General features: G+C 42.9%; 1 protein-coding gene across 5 annotated transcripts in view; it reads right to left on the reverse strand.

Moving 5' to 3' along the window:
• The window catches only part of tafa4b (TAFA chemokine like family member 4b), a 351,844-nt gene that overhangs the window by 332,415 nt on the left and 1,734 nt on the right, over positions 1-17,695 (reverse strand). The window contains exon 1 of one of the 5 annotated variants that reach the window (XM_072582513.1): positions 9,565-9,845. The exons of 1 other annotated variant lie outside the window; for it this stretch is intronic. The gene's annotated coding sequence lies outside the window, so the exon portion shown is untranslated. Of the gene's footprint in view, positions 1-8,507; positions 8,650-9,033; positions 9,846-17,695 lie in introns of those variants that run through there. 3 more of the 5 variants (XM_072582511.1, XM_072582512.1, XM_072582515.1) reach the window with 3 other exon arrangements.

Consider the following 17,695-nt stretch of genomic DNA (forward strand, 5'->3'; position numbering starts at 1 on the left):
GGTCTAGGAAGGCTTTTGTTTGCAGCAACATCAATTTACTAAAAATGTTCTATCTTTGCACGGACCATGTTTTGATGGCCTTTTAATAAAAGCTTAATATTCTGTTATAACATTTGATGAGATCAACCTTCAGCTATTTGTGTGAAAACTCAGTGCATTACTTTTAAAGGTACAGTCGTAAGAGGTCTTCTGACATCTGCTATGGCAAGTCAAAAATTCATTCACGCAAGAAAGCCAAGACATTTTACCTGCCTGTTGAAATGATACACAGAAATAGTTTTGAGGGACCCACTCAGAAAGGGTAAGTAGTTTATGATTAGTAGTAAATAAATAGCATTTCCCAAGCACATTAAATAAATGGCGCATGTACAGAAATAAATCTCTGCATGCTGCAAGTAATAAATTTATTTTCTTGTTTACAGCAGTTGTTCTTTTTACAGTGAATGTCAAGCAACATAAAAATATAACAATAGATAAACTAATTTGCATCTTCCTGTCTTCAGCACTTACCAAACTATTGCATTAAAGTTTATAAATTATTTAGAGCCTTTCTACAAACTTGAATAACATGATGTCATGCTAAAGCTTATTATCTGTCTGTTTGGAAGTAGTTGCTTTTGAGTTCCAAGTGTAAACTAATATGAAAGAAGGACTATTATTCTGAATAATTTAATTACATTAAATGAACTATAATTACATTATATTTTTAATTATGTTTAAAGGATCTATAAGAATGGATTAATTTCAGGCATTCAGCTGCATTTGCGTGTGGTCTCCTGACATTATTTGCCAGCTGTATTTGTATATGATCTCTGATTTTCAAACTCAGAGAAGCATAAAATAAAAACCTTGTGATATTTTGGACATTATAAGGTGTACTGCAGAAACCACCAAGCAATCTTTGACAGTACCTTCAAAATCGATGTCCTCTACCAACCAGAAGAACAAGAGCATATGCATAAAGCCACAAATTGCAAGCTCCCTCGAAGACATACACCATTCTGATTTGGAAACACATCACAATTCCTCCAATGCTGTTGGGTCTGGGTCTAAATTCGAGGTCTCCCTCGCTAACATCACTACCCTTAACACAGAATGCAGCAGTTCTAGAATGGGATTGAACACCACATTCTCAGCAGCTGCTAGAAATAAGCAATAAATGGCTTTGGTTGCATCCCAGAACCATTTTTTTTTAAATGTGCAACCAGTAAATGTGGTTTCTCTGAGATTTTTTTGGGATGTTTGTTGGGAGCAATTTTCTTCCAGAAGAACTGTGTACATAAGCAGCAAGTGCTGATCCTCTCAGTGAATGGTCAGCTTTATTGTTAATCATAAAAGTTTCCAGAGGTCTTTGGCAAAATTGCACACTTGGGAGTTGTAGCTGGGTACTTGTTTAATCTCTTCAGTTATCAGCAATATGTCTAGACACGAACTTGAGGTTTAGCCTTCTTACACAAAGGGAAACCATTACAAAAGGATATCTAATATAGAAAAAGCTATAATGTGAATACATTTAGTCATGGATGGATATGTTTTGTTTTGTCTTTATGCTGTTACAAACCTTCTTTTATGAATTAATATTAATTTTGGTGGGGAACCCAAGGTGACACTCAAATGCATTTCAGAAAATATTCTGAATGATTTGATTGGTTCACTTTGTTTTTGTTGTTGCTGACAACATATTTTGACTAATATACAGTCAAATTCCACTCATGGCCTTTAATTGAAGCCTTCATTACCTCTGCTGCATTTGGGCAAAGAGAATACAAGACTACAACGTTATTATAGTCCTACTATTCAATAATTCATCAAAACCAAATGATCATAATCTCTGTTCACTCTTATTAACTAGCATGGATTGCATGGATATAATGCATTAGCTTTTTAAAAAACATTTTGCCTCTTATTCAGATTTGACTCTTCTCAGAAGCCATCTAAATGATCTCAGTTTAATATCAAGTTCCAGGATTTTGGAATCCAAGGAGAGATGAAGAGATGCTACATTTCCATTTGGGAGAATGAAGAAGGTGAAACCATTAATCAAGCAGCCAGTCAATATGTGGCACAAGTTTGTTTATTATAAAAATATATTTTGTTTTACACAGCCATAAATACTCAAGTCTTATAGATGTTTATAAAATCATGAGAGACATGGATAGGGTAAATAGACAAGGTATTTTCCCTCGGGTGGGAGAGTCCAGAACTAAAGGGCATAGGTTTAAGGTGAGAGGGGAAAGATATAAAAGAGTCCTAAGGGGCAACTTTTTCACACAGAGTGTGGTGAATGTGTGGAATGGGCTGCCAGAGGAAGTGGTGGAGGCTAGTACAATTGCAACATTCAAAAGGCATCCAGATGGGTATATGAATAGGAAGGGTTTGGTGGGATATGGGCCGAGTGCTGGCAGGTGGGACTAGATTGGGTTGGGATATCTGGTCGGCATTGATGAGTTGGACTGAAGGGTCTGTCACCATGCTGTACATCTCTGTGATTCTATGACTGCATAACACTTATCAGCTACCTTATATTGCTAGGTTTCATTAAACATATATTTTCCTTGTCATGATTATCCAAGAGTAAATCCCAATGATTGTTTTAAAACATCATCTTAATCCTTAACAAAAACAGGAATTGCTGGAAAATCTCAGCAGGTCTCGCAGCATCTGTGGAGAGTAAACAAAGTTAACGTTTCAAGTTCAGTGACTCTTCTTAAGAACTGAATGTAGCTATGAAAAGATTGCTTTTTATGAAGAAGGTGGTGTGGGGAAGGGGTTAAGGAGTAAAGTATAGGTGCAGAACAATTGGACAGACTTAGGAGTGGATAACGGTCAATTTGGGAGAATGAATAGCTGCTATTGGAGACAATTATTGGTTAACAATGGGTTGCGTGTAATAGCAGACCATGTGATAATAAAGCCTGGTGTATGGGATTTGTGGTAAGGACATGATAGAAAGTGCCTCTAGTGCTAAAATTGTTGAATTTGATATTGAGTCCAGAAGGCTGTAGAGTTTCCAAGTGGAAAGTGAAGTGCTGTTTGCCATTGTTAGCCACTAATAGTCTGCATATGCAGCTATTCATTCTCCCAGACTGACCGTTATCTATTCCTTTGTCTGTCCAACTGTTCTTCTCTCTCTATGGGCTCTACCACCACGTATTGCTTTCTCCTTACCCCCTCCCCCACATCCTGCCTTCTGTATAAAAAAACAATATTTTCTTAGCTACCTTCAGTTCTGAAGGAGGGTCACTGGATCCAAACATAAACTCTGATTTCTTTTCGCAGATGCTGTCAGATTTGCCGAGATGTTCCAGCAATTTCAGTTTTTGTTTCTGATTTCCAGCCATTTGCCGTTCTTCCAGTTTTTTATCTTAATCCTTAACCATGATTTGCAGATTTATTATTTTATCAGGCCTCTTCCTTGTGTGGGTCGATGTAAATCCAATTATACATCCGCCTAATCATTTTGAAGGCTTCCCAGATAAAAGATTAGAGATTTATGGATCTCACATTGACAGTGTTTACTTTCGAATCCACTTCTCAAGAAACAAGATCCTTTAGTAATGAGTTATTGAACCTTGGTCATGAATTTCTTTTATGTTCAAGAAGTGCAACTGAAGTAATATTTACTGAGGCATGAGCCAGGATTATAGTTCACTCAGGTGAGAATCACTGATGAGACAATGTGAAAGTCTTTGACTTCCTAGGATTCTATCAATCTGCAAATTAATGCTGTAACAGGTGAAAAGCAGCAATGTCTCCTACATTGAGACTATCACTCAAACAAAATATAAACTAGTTCACTAATGTTGAAGGACCTTGACATCTATGTTCCTGCTCCTTGTGAATTCCTTACTGTGGTTAAAGATCAGGGCAGCTGATGGACCTGGGACTGGGTAAAGCCTTCGGGGTCTATTGATTATTTTCATCGACCTAGCTCTGTTATAGAATAGATTGCTGTAACATATTAGACTGGTCACCTTAAGTTACAAAAATGCTGAGGTCATATAGGAACAAAAGATTATACCTTCCTTTTTAAAGAGGGCATGAGGACTCTATTTCAGACCTTCACAAGATTCCTCTAGTCCTGATTTGGAGTTTTCCATTATCAAACACACTAGAAGTGCCAGCACTGCCTTCTTGATGTACTTTTCCATCCAATAAATGCAAACATTACCTCAATATATGGACTTAAATTTAAGAATAGATGAAAGGTCATTTGAGGCCCTGGAATTTCAATGCATTCCTCTAGTTTGGACTATTGATAGATGTCAATTCAAGATGAGTGCTGTATCTTCAGCTGTCAATAGCTCAGGATCTAGAATTCCCTCCCTACACTTCCCTCCTTTAAGACACTTCCTAGAACCTACATCTTTAACCAAACTTTTTAGATTAGATTAGATTAGATTAGATTAGATTAGATTAGATTACTTACAGTGTGGAAACAGGCCCTTCGGCCCAACAAGTCCACACCGCCCCGCCGAAGCGTAACCCACCCATACCCCTACATCTACATCTACATCTACCCCTACCTAACATTTTGGGCAATTTAGCTTAGCCAATTCACCTGACTGGCACATTTTTTGGAGTGTGGGAGGAAACCGGAGCACCCGGAGGAAACCCACGCAGACACAGGGAGAACGTGCAAACTCCACACAGTCAGTCGCCTGAGGCGGGAATTGAACCCGGGTCTCTGGCGCTGTGAGGCAGCAGTGCTAACCACTGTGCCTGACCTAATATCAGAGCTCACATATCAGTCCCCTTGTCTGGAGCAGGTTCTTATGAGAAGTGACAGATCTGACTGTTGACTCTGATTTTGCCTCTTTCTGCAGATGCTATTACTTCTGTTTAAGAGAATTTGTTAAACTTTTCGAAGATGATTATGAGGAAATAACACATTTTTTAAAAGAAACGAGAAAGAGTATTTTATAGAAATGTATGAAGTTATGGTGAAGTGCACATAGTGGAGACATTGGTTATCTGATCATGTTAATAACTAAAACAAAGGAAAAATTGGGGAAAAAACTGCAATGAGTGCTTAGGATTTGGAAAACACTGCTTGAGATAATGTGGTAAAGGCAAATTCAATTACGGCTATCTAAAGGGGGCAGAAATTAAGAGTTACTGGGAAAGTGGAGACAGTGAGACTAGCGCCTTGCTCCTTTAGAGACAGAGCCACCAGGAAACTGTAAATACTCTGTATTTAAAGCTAAAGAAGACATGGCGAACGGACATCAACCAAGGACATTGACTCTTTTTCGCTCCCTCTCTCTCCTGCTGCCGCCTGACCTGCTGAGTGTTTCCAGTGGGTTGTGTTTCTGTGCGAGATTAACATAGACCCATCCAGTCTGGCGTGACATCGTCTCCCTCTGGTGGATTTAATGCTGTACTGCAGCAATGTCACACGCCAGAAGACAAAATGCTCCAGCAAAAGCCACAAGGAATTAAAACGGCATGAAGTATATTGACGGCCACAAGATGAAAAATTGAAACAAATAAACGTAATGACCTATTATAATTTTTTTCGGTGGTTGCAGACAGCAGAAAAACAAATTGCTATAATATTACTACGACCCAAGTACAGAAGTCGCCATGTATTATTGGAACCTACATCACAAAATGAGAAAGCAGCGGGTAAATTCTACGACTATAAACCCAGAGTGAAGCAGCACTTATTGTAGCCACGCGGGAAAGCATGTGTCTATTTTAAAAGCCACCACGTTTGAGCCTTCCTAACGTGGTACCACAAGCAGGGGCAACTTTGTTTCCCTATTACTCCAGTTCACTGAAATCCCACAGATACTGACAGAAACCGCTGAGCAAAGAGCATTGTTGGGAAAGCGACAGAGAACGCAGTGCCCGCTTTTGTCACGGAGTGGTTTTACACTTGGCTTTCTCTCTGTCATTGCTGATCGCCCGGTTAAACCATCACCTTTTTCGCTGGTAATTCTGCATTAATAAAGATCAGAGTTTCATCTGCCAAACCGAGCAATTCCCCTGTAATTATCGCGCTGTGGAGTTTGCGGAATGAGGAGTGTGGGTGAACTGCGCGATGTTGATTTGTTGGTGAAGGGTGACAGTTATCAATAACTTGACCAATTTGGATGATTGGGAGACTCTGCCCGCTGGGAGTGCCCGGACTAGGGAAAATGATCCTCACCGAATGGCAAGTCTACTTCGATAATGGTCATGGACACGGGAGCACCGTCTGCCGGCGACTCTGTCCCCGCTCCTGCCGTAAACTTCAGGGAGATTTGCCCTGGGCGTCATGTCAGCGGCGATGCTTACCAATGGCCAGGGCAAACTCCCGGGCGTTCAAACCGAGCGACCCTGGGGCGGTGGGGATGTCAAAGGTTTGAGACTATGACCGTGGTTAAGACGGAACAGGTTTCAACTTCACTGATTACCTGCCTGCATATTTTGAATATTACTGATCGAGGCTGCGCTTATCCTGGAATTATATCTACATCTATCTATATATATATATATATGAAATGGTTGTTGCTTGGCTTCTAAGCATTGCTTGACTGTGTGATTGCAATAGATACCTACTATGCCCGAACACAACATTCGTCAGTGTAACATATGCATGTGATACTATTACATTGAATACCCGTGTGTAGCTCAGATGATACTGGCAATAACAGCAAAAACTCAACTACTGTATATAGGATGACTGTGCACGCGTGTGTTAGCATTATATAGAATTATAATGCACTGTGCACCTTGTGTGTGGGATAGGCATATGTTCTCATTAACCTTGGAACTGCCGATGTCACCCTGCTCCCTATCAAAGCGCACCAAATGTAGCGAATACATTCAAGATCCAGGCTGATAAACCTGGGTGTGAACAAGTCGCCCGATGTCCCAGTGGAAATGATCGGTTGCCATTGAGCCACTGTCGCTGAGTGCAGACCATTTGATGGTTTGCGATGACAAGAATGAACTTGGCTTTGATGAAATCGGATTAGAGAGGATTGCAATGCATTTCCATCCTTTCCGGAGGCCAGATCAATAGCGAGGTGGACTTGCTGCAGGAGCTCGGCCGAGATTCAGACAGTTCACTCCTGTGTCCCAGCAACAAAAACCAGAAACCTAGCGCCCAGGGTTCCCTGCCAGCCTGGGTTTGCAGAGACTGGAGTGAGCTACATTCCGGACTTAACGCCGCGTTTTTTATCTACAATCAAGAGAGAATATGTGTGTGTGTGTGTGTGTTGGGGCGGGCGAGGGTATGGACAATAAGTGAGGGGAAAGGAAGAAAGAAGTGGATAAGAAACAAAAAAGGTGCATTAAATTGTAATCGGACAGAAGGTAGTGATAGGAACTGTTGGAAGGTTTCTAAGTGGACCCCAAGTGTTTCGGGAGCCGATGTTGGAGTGAGCAGAGTCAAAGTGAAAATGAGAACATCTCCGATCTCCCGCCAGCTGAAGGATAGATGGTGAAGCTCCAGCTGATAGCATCCAGGTTGGCCAGAGTAAGGCTGATGGGCATTCAGGCAGAGGCAAAGACAGGGAACCGCTCGGTAGCAGTCAGTGCAGCTCCCCACGCGGATTAAAGTGACACCGACCCTCCTGGATCCATCACCTCCCAGAGCTGGGTCCACTGCTCGCCTGTATATCTCAACTCCAGCAAACAGCAGGCGCGGTCACTCGGCCCGTCAGAGAGATTCTGTGCAGGATTACACACCGCCGGCTGTGACTGCCTCCTTGCTGCTGCAGTATGAATGGTCGGCTCTTGTTCAGCGAGATGACAGCCCGCCCACCCCCATCCTTTTACTTTATGACAGACTGGGACCCTGGGCTGAAAAGACCTTTACAGCGGCCCCTTCTCCACAGGGTTAGCGGCTAAACGCGCGGATTTTTTTTCAGCTCAGCACAGGGCTTAGGGCTTTTAATACTTCGCCTGAATGGGGCACATCGATTACGCCAGAAAACAAGTTAGGAGCGTTCTTAGTCTTTAATAAAGGAGGTTGATGGAACACCTTTAGAATAACCCTCATCCCCTTCTCACACGCACACACACCATATCCAGATTAATAATTATACAAGTTAAATACTGAAGACGCTTGTGGGCAGTGGCAATGTCCCGACCTCGGAACCAGGAGAGCTGGGTTGACGTCCGCCCTGCTCCGGGTGCGTGTAATAATAGGATGATGAGAGCATTTCTAAAGATTTTGACACGCACAAAAACTCTCATTAAGTTCACACAATAACACACGTTCAAACTTACACCGTCAAGCACATTAGCATCTATACAACGAACATACAAAAACAGACAGTAACAGGCTAAACGCTGTCACTGGGGCTCACTAATTCACACAGTAACACACACTAATCCCCCAGCATAGACAGACGTACTACTAGCTACTAACACAACGCACAAATACACATTAACGCTCTTTCTGGTACAGACTACAACAATGCAAGATAATGCATGAGGTACACCCCCCTTCTACCCCTCCCCCCCCCCCCCCCCCAAAGAATAAACAAAGTTATTTCTCCAAAACAAAATACCGCTCGGTCTAGACTCCAGACAAGCGCCGACAGCCGGTGGGAGGAAGCTGACTGGTGAGATGGAGCGAGATGTGGCCACCATCGCTCTGAAATGGCAGTGTCATTCACTGGAGCGCATCCCCACTGTGACTCTTGAGCAGTCCCAACTCAACTTTGCCAAAGACAAACAGATCGCAGTAAGATAAAAGCGACACCACCCCCACCCCAACCCCCACCCCCCCATTCCCAAAACATCCACATCGGCAGCCAGCTTCAAAAGTTTCGCCATCAACTTCTAACCCTATGCACACGCCTGAGTGAACCAAGGGCGGACTGGGGTGGGGGGGCGGAGAGACAGACAGAGAGAGACAGACAGAGACTCAGTTCCGCGGGGCCAGGACATATACCAGGCAATTTCCTACAACAGAAATGCACTCCCTTATAAACATGCAAGTGGGTTTTTTTTTAAAACACTCTCTCGGTGGGATATCCGAGCTCCAAGGGGTCAGACTCAGTAAACCGGGTCGAGCACAGATATAAGGCTCACCTGCACAGCCGGATTGCACAGCTCCGTCTTCCTGCCCTCCCTCCCCTGGATCCTCTCCCGCGCTCCGCACCGCGTCCTGCCCTTGTCCTCTCAGGCTGTCAGATGTTTACAATCCCCTCGCCTCATCGCTGCAGCCAGTCCGCGGGGTGGGGGCACCAGCGGTGCCGGGGGCTAAAGCCTCCAGTGACGGGACAGCGATTGCCTTTGGGGGGAGGGGGGGGGGGGGAAACCTATCCGTCCCCGTCCCCCACAAACACACACACAACACCTCAAACAAGCGGCTCCTTCTCGTTACCGGCGCTTTCCAATGCTCCTGGGCTCCGGTTGGAATTTCTCTCTTGGGGAGAGAGGAGGAGGTGAGTCCACTGAGCCCCCTTCCTTCCAGTTAAAAGCTGGTCGGGTTCCTTGGGTTGGGAGCAGGAGTGAGAAAAAGGGGGGAAAAAGTTGCAAAAAAAGCTTGAGGCGAGTGTTCTTTTGGGTAAACTGCAGGTTATCCTTGTTTCTCTCTCACACACTCATTCAATCACTCACTCGAAAGCCTCGTACAATCCCGCTCGGGAGGGGTTTGGGGGGGACAGTTTCCACAGGGATCGACTTTGACTGCAGTAATCCCCGCTCTCGCACCATCACCTCCGGCATTTCATTATACAGCAACCTGCTCCCATTCCCGCCCAAATGACGTGAGACCGCGCCTCTCTGCTCCCTCCTCAGGCTTTTCCTTTATTGCAGATACATAGATATGAATGTATCCCGTTTGGGCGAGCCTTCTAATAAGGCAAGGAATGCATCAGAAGCCATCTGTTCCCTGCTCTTCAGCTGGCTGGGTTTGATTAGAAATGGACAAGAGGATTAGCAGAGAGCCAGCTGCCTGTCCAGAGACTCTCTCACCACCTTCTGCTGCATCGACCTCTACGGCCAACCACATACCGTATATTTCACACCCCACCCCCAACCCCCAACCCCACTCGTGCTTGCATTTGGATTTTTTTTTAAAAATCAATAAAAATCTTTCTTTTTGGTCCGGTCATTCCGCCTTCTCGGTTGCTGCTCGCTTCAATAGTTCCGAGTGAAGTTGTTTAGAGCAATCAGTGCACTGATTGGGACTGTGTTCGGGGCGGCATGGTGGTTCAGTGGTTAGCACTACTGCCTCACAGCACCAACATATCAGGTTCGATTCCGGCCTCGGGCGACTGGTCTGTATGAAGTTTTCCCTGTGTCTGCGTGGGTTTCCTCCGAGTGCTCTGGCTTCCTCCCAGTCCAAAAATGTGCAGGTTTAGGTGAACTGGCCGTGCTAAATTGCCCCTAGTGTTAGGTGACGGATCTGGTGTGGACTTGTTGCCCTGTTTCCACACTGTAGAGAATCTAATCACTGGGGGCAGGGGGAATGTTTTCATGTATTCCGCTGTAAAAATGCCGCCTCAGCTGTGTACTTTCCACTGGTCCTTAGTTTTGATAATGGGGTGGGGATGTGATTCCAACCCCTCTTCCCAATGGGTTGTAAATATTCTCTCACCGACTTGTTCAGAGATGTTATTGTAACGCTTCTGGAGCAGGGGACCCTGGTCTTAAGTCTCAGAGACAGGGACACTACCACTGGAGGGGAGCCCCCTCCAAAAAGAATTGAAACAATAATTTCAGGAAAAAAAAGCATGATCCACATTTTGGCCAGTTTTATATGACAAAGGAGAAGAGGTCCCTTCCCCAGGATGGAAGCGTACACGCGTGAGGAGAACATGTCAACCGCCATATTATGGAATCCCTGTTCCAGGTCACATAGTTAATCTGATCATTATTCACCTCACTCTCTCCCAGAAGTATGTCAAGTTCAAAAGCACTTTCCAAGTATTGGGACTGGGAGTACGTGTCCTAAAGTACACTTTCAGGCAACTTCACTACGAATCTGTTGATCCGCTGCCCAGTTGCCGGGAGATCCATCTATTGGCGAATATTAACCGTAACTGCCAAGCCAGGAATGTGTGCATTTTAAACATCTGCGGTCTTTTTTTAAAAAAAAAGTCGCGCGTTGAGGCGACGTTGCATGAGGTGAAGTGAGTTATGATGAAGAGTCTTCTGGGCACTGGAAGGTGGACATTGTCACCATCTCGTTATCGCTCAAGTTACCATTCCGGACCTCACCAGCCTACATGAATACCCCGAATGGTATTAGTTGCTGACTGGGTTTCCACCTTCCTGCAAAACCAGACAAACCTGACTCCGTCAGCAGCTCAGAGCACAGTTTGTGGATCAAAGAGATGGAATTAACCTTTTCTGCATATCTGGAACTTCTTATCATTGTATTTCCAGACTTTGGTCCTGCTTTGCTATTTAATTGTAAGAATCACGTTTAGTATCAAAAGTATTCTTTTTTTCAGTGAAAGCGAAATGAAAACCTCATGTAATATAATTACTCATTTTAAAAAAGCTTCTGCTATAGAATGCCTACAGTGTGGAAGCAGAGAACTCGGCCCACCCTCTAACTCTCATGGCTAATCCACCTAGACTGTACATCCCTGGAAGCTATAGGCAATCAACCGGACCTACACATTTTGTGATTGTGGGAGGAAACCGTACCGTACCCAAGCAGACACAGGGAGAATCTGCACAGACAGTCGCCCGAGGCTGAAATCGAACCCAAGCTGTAAGACAGCAGTGCTAACCAATGAACCACCGTGCTACCCCATGTTTTGGCAACAATCAGCAATAAAACTGTAACATAAAATCCTTAGCTAATTAACGTTACCAAGTCTATCAATTAAACAGCTACAAAGCTGATGCACCAACTTGGTGTGTGATTGGTCAGCTACCTAGGTGTAGAATTGTATAGATACAGAATGAATGATTAACAAGACAACAATGTTCTTAATTTTGCATTATTATATTCCTAACCAGTCACTCATTGTTGTGAACATTGACAACTGATGACTGAACGGTGTATTTCATGAGTGAGTTACAATTTAGCATTATTAGCTGCAAAGTAAAGTAGATGCTGATTGATAATTCAATATTAGACACCCCCAAATTTTACAATTCGCAATATAGTTAAGCTGACTGACAATTCAAAACCAGTAACTGTTAATATAAAATTAATCATCATCAATGTGGCGTTAATGATTGATTGACAATTTAGTATTGGTCATTGGCAATAAAGTTCTAGTAATTGACGATAGTATAGATCAGTATTGTATCTATAAGTGATGGTCAGTATAGTTTTAATAAGCCACAAAAGCTGAGTTAGTGATTGACAATACAGATTAATGGTCGTTGATGTAGTATCAGTGTCTGATTGACAGTGCAGTATGAATACTGATTGTCAATGCAGAATTTGTAACTAAAGAGTTCAGTATTAATGACTGTCAATATCTTCTTAATAACTGATATTGCTATTAAGTAAGTATTGACAGTCACTGTAACAGTGTAAGAAGGTATTAACAGTCACTGTAACAGGGACTGTTTGTCAATGCCTACTTAATAATCGATATTACAGTGGTAATGACTGACAGCCTAGTATTGAGAAAGGGAGCCTACTAACAATGAACTTACCCACTCATGACACTCATTGGATGGTTTAATCCATATCTTCAGAACAGCTTTTACATGAAATGTTACAAACATATATCCGGTTATATTTTAAGTTCCCATGATAGGATCCAGATATTGCACTTTGTACAATGTACAATATTGATTGAAAAATATAGACTTCCTTCTCGGCAAATAATCCCAACTATACCCTGCTTCAGTTGAATGGTAAATGTTTAGAAGCTGCAACAGGGATGCACAATAAAAGCTGAACGGCCTCAGGTGAACGTAAAAGTGTATCACTTTAATAGCAATGTCTCTAACTTTATGTTTTCAAACCGGGGTTATTCTATTCCCTCCACATTCATGTTCACCACTACTTTAGCTGATAGTGCAGCAAACCTATCTCTGCTGCCGCTTTGCAACTCACTAGACTTTCCGCTAATTAAATATTTATCATGCCAACCACACATTCTCTTGTCTGTTGTTTTCATAAGCCATTTTCTGCCGGGCTGATCTCTAAAGAATCATAAATCTAAACTTCAAAATCTGATAGCAGCTTCCCAGAAAACACACTGGTGTGTTGGATTAGTCAGGAGATTTATTTGTTGGCATTAATGTACGTCTTAGGTTGCCTACCAAGAGGATGCATCTGCAAGTGGACGCTGCGTCAGTCTCCAGGCAGCTCTGAGCAGATATTGGAACTAAAGTGCACATTCCTACAAAAAGCAGGGGACAACAATCAGCCCTTTTACTTAAGTGTGAACGTTACTGTTGTGTCTTGACCCTCTTGAAGAATCTCTGAAATTAATTTAAATAGCACCCTTTCTTTCTTAGAGCCTTTCCTTTTCTGGAAACACTTATTCCTATCCCAACATCTATAATTTCAGTAACCCTACCCCATGTATTTTACCCTCCTCCCCCACCCCAACCAACCGACTCGCTTTTTACATAGTTAAATGTAAGTAAACACTCTGTTGAACCAGGAGGGCCTTGCTCCGCCCTGCTCTCTCATCGGATCTTTGTCAAAAGTTTTCCTTTTTAAAAAAGGGGCCTGGCTGCTGATGCTGCGTGAGGTAAAGTCATCGGAAGACCATCGGACTCCTTTGACCAAGCAGTAATTGAAGCAGATCATGCAAGCGGCAGAAGTTTGCATGAACGGTCTGCAATCCAATCATTTCAAGGAGCCCCAGGATGACATTTGAAGCTAGTCTCCGAGTCGCCTGCTTTGGTTATTTTTTTTTTGTCCGATTTCTACTACTTTGAAGACATTTGAAAATATTGTTTTGGCTGCAATCTGCTTTCTGTCAGGCTGGATGCAGCCCCCTTTAAAGGAGCTGATCTTTAAAACCAAGCCAAGTTCAGAGAGCCCGCTGTTCCCATTGTAAATGGCTGATGTCATCTGACTTGCCACTTCGATTCATCATATTTCCCTTGAAAGTTCTTCAAATTAGATTGCACTAATCCCAGATGTCCTCTACCTAACCAAATCAGAAATCACTGTAACCCAGCATGAATTTATTTTTCCGCTTCATTGTCAAGACTTGTTCCTTGCATAATTTCCCAATTAACAACTGGTCCGATTTGCATTAAATAAAGTGTTGATGGATATGCTGTAGAAAAGGACCAGTCTTTGGAACCTTCCACTCCTGGGATGCTTGGATCCTTCCCTGTTTCCTTCTACACTTCCTCCTCTCACTGCAAGGTAACATTGGGATATTAGTGAGAAAATTGAATGAGCCCAAAAGTGGTCATGTTAGGATGGACTATAGCTAGTGTTACCATTTCATTATAGATATAATAATCTTATGAAGTGTACTTTATTGTGACAGTAGTGCCCCCCGGGCCACATGTATAAGACCTGCCCAAGGGGGGGGGGGGGCCCACTTACGCACAGATGGCTGGAGATGGCAATGTGAGCCGTGGACCCCAAAGACCAGTAAGGTCCACCCGGACAGCAGGGAAACGGAGTCTGATGGCACCCAGAAAGAAGAACAGGCTGGAGTGGAGGAGGCGGCAGCTAGCGGAGAGACACAGCAGCTGATCCTAGCTCGAGCCGGGCAGATGGAAGAAATGGAGGAGGAGGTAATCAAGCAGGCAGAGGAGTGGATGCCTGTTAAAAACAGGAAGAGGAAATCTTGCCAGGCTCCCAAAGCCTCCCAGCAAAAGGGGAAAAGACAGCTGCACGAGGGAGGGACGGCCAGCTCTTCGGAGGGGGAAGATGGACGCAAAGAAGGCCATCACCACCAGAAGAAGAGACAGAGCGCCGTCGGTAAAGAGGAGGGCATTTCCTCCCAACCAGGAAACAACAGACCCCCCGAAGTCCACCCTCCACCCAGAGAGAACCAGGAGGTACCCACTGCCCCACAACTACAGGCAACCGAGAGCTGTGATCCTCTGACAGTCCCATTGTCAGACACAGAACTGGACAGTGAGGACCCTTGCCTTGGCTCAATGACACCAGAGCAGGTGAATGACCCCAGTGAGGAGCTGGATAGCTACCTCAGCCCAGCGAAGGTCCAGCAGTTCGTGCTTACCTTGAGGATGTAGACAGCCACCCCAGAGACAGGACAGTCAAATGAACAATGGTAACTCCCATAAACTGGGGGTTAAAGAAGTTTCATTTGCTTTCATATAACAGGGCACCCACTCAGTAGGTGGGTTCCGCTGAAGCCACAGCCAAATACCAAGGGACTGGATAGTTAATAAAGGTAACTGTTAATAGGATAACTGTGAATTTGATTAATTAAATTTGTTCTTTGTAATGTTAAGACATGCAATGTATATAACTATGAACAACATGGAAAATTGTACAAATACCAGAGATTTATTTACATGAATAAAGTATATTTTGAAATTTTAAAAAAAGACAGTAGTGCCACCCCAATTTGAAGCGGCTGTGGAGGGGACGAGACTGTCACACACTTCTTTCTGGAATGTGCCTACACAAAGGAAGTCTGGAGAGGAATGCAGTGGTGTTTGTCGAGGTTCATCCGGAGCAGTGCCGTGACGGGGGATTCCGTGCTCTATGGTCTGTTCCCCGGGACACACACCGAGACGAACATCAACTGTGCCTGGAGGATCATCAACTCGGTGAAGGACGCTCTCTGGGTGGTCCGAAACCTGTTGATCTTCCAGCTGAAGGAGTTGACCCCGACTGAGTGTTGCAGACTGGCACATTCCAAGGTCCAGGACTACATGTTGAGGGATGCGCTGAAGCTGGGGGCAGCTGCCGCCAAGGTGCGGTGGGGAAAGACCATTGTGTAATGTCTGCCTGCCAAAGAACAGGGGGCCCACACAGGAAGTGGGCTCTGCTGATGCCCCAGTTAAATATATGGATGGTAAATGTACAGATCTGTATATATGAATGATTACTCGATCGCTGTATGCAAAGATGTTTACATATGTATGGCATGACCAATTGTACAGATCATCAAAATATTTTTTATGAATAAAGTATATTTTTGAAATAAAAAAAAGTAGTGCCCCCCACTGCTGAGCCCGAAGTTCCAGGTTTAAGTGCCATATTCTCCAGGTTATGTTGTAACATTTCAGAGCAGGTAGGGAGAGGCTGAACAGGTTCTCTGGAATATTTTCTCTGGAGTGTCTGAGACTGAGGAGTGACCTAACAGAGGATTATAAAATCATGAGGGGGCATAGTCAAGGTGAATGGCCAATGTCTTTTTTTTTCCAGAGTAGTGGAATCCAAAACTAGAGGGCATAGGTTTAAGGTGAGAGGGGTATGCTGTAAAAGGAACATAAAGGGCAACATTTTCACACAAAGGATAATGCATATATGGAATGAGCTGTCAGATGAAGTGGTGAAGACTGGTACAATTGCAATATTTATGCAAATGGATAGGTACATTAAAAGAAAGGATTTAAAGGAATATGGGCCAAATGCGGGCAAATGGCACTAGATTAATTTAGGAAATCTGGTTGTCATGGAATAGTTGGACCAAAGGGTCTGTTTCTGTGCTGTACAACTCTACATGTCTGTTCATAACAGGGGGAATCCATCCTAATCTCCTTTTGTCATTATCCCCCATATAATATGAACCTGCAATGACACTTACCACTGGCCTTGAGAGGGGAAACCCACAAAGATCTAGTGACCCCTGTTGTTTTCATCATCACAGCTGGAACTTCATAAAATCAATTAGATGTCCCAGCAGAGCAGTCAGTGTGTCAGGTAAGCAGCAAATCACATTGCAAATCAGCAACTTAAAACCATTTAATGACCTTCACCTCTAATTTAAATTGTCAGATAACAAGCTAAATGATTTTGGTTGTCTTAAGATTAGCAAACTTCTTATACATATTTTACATATATGTGGAAGTTTTCACTATCATGGGAAAATTTGATATTTCACAAATATAAAATTTACATTTTAAGGTCAGAAAATAGGTTTGCCATTAATTGTGAAATTAGCACATGAATAAAAATCCACATATACATCATACTTTTTTTCAAGGTTTTTTACAGAAAACCAACAGAGTGGACATTCTGGTCATTTCATAACATTATCCATTGATTGCAGTCAAGGGGTGCCTCAGCAATCCACCTAGAGAAGCACACAATCGCAATAGCAGATTCTGGATTTCTATGCTATTCCACAATTACTCGAGAGTTGCTATCTGTTTCAGTTAACTAATGACAACAAATGCTGACAGATCTGCTCTAACAACCACTGCAAAATCTGAGCCAATGTATACCTTTAGTGGAATAACTGAACAAAATAGGATCTTTCACTTGAATGCTGATTTATTAATGATCAGAATTCTAAAATCTAACTGAATTTAATATATATTCAGGAAAATGGACACTATCTGGAAATTCCATTATATTATATGGTCATTCATGGAGAACATTGATTTGACAAAGCAAAATTTAGAATACTCCATAAGGGAGGAATTAATGCACAACTGAGAGATAAGACTTTGCTATGTCCAAAAGATTCTAGATTGTACTTTGTGGGTAGCCAATAGTAGTATATTACTTTTCTGTTGCAAAAATTATATGTTGAGTCAATATCTTGTAGAGATTTTTTGTAAACTTGAGTTCAAAGTAAAAATCTGTTTCAGAATTTTAAGGAGAAAAATATTTCTCCTTAAGTCTAATCAAATAAGCATAACTATGTTCTCA

This window comes from Chiloscyllium punctatum, chromosome 12, assembly GCF_047496795.1.
Source record: "Chiloscyllium punctatum isolate Juve2018m chromosome 12, sChiPun1.3, whole genome shotgun sequence".
Lineage (NCBI taxonomy): Eukaryota > Metazoa > Chordata > Chondrichthyes > Orectolobiformes > Hemiscylliidae > Chiloscyllium > Chiloscyllium punctatum.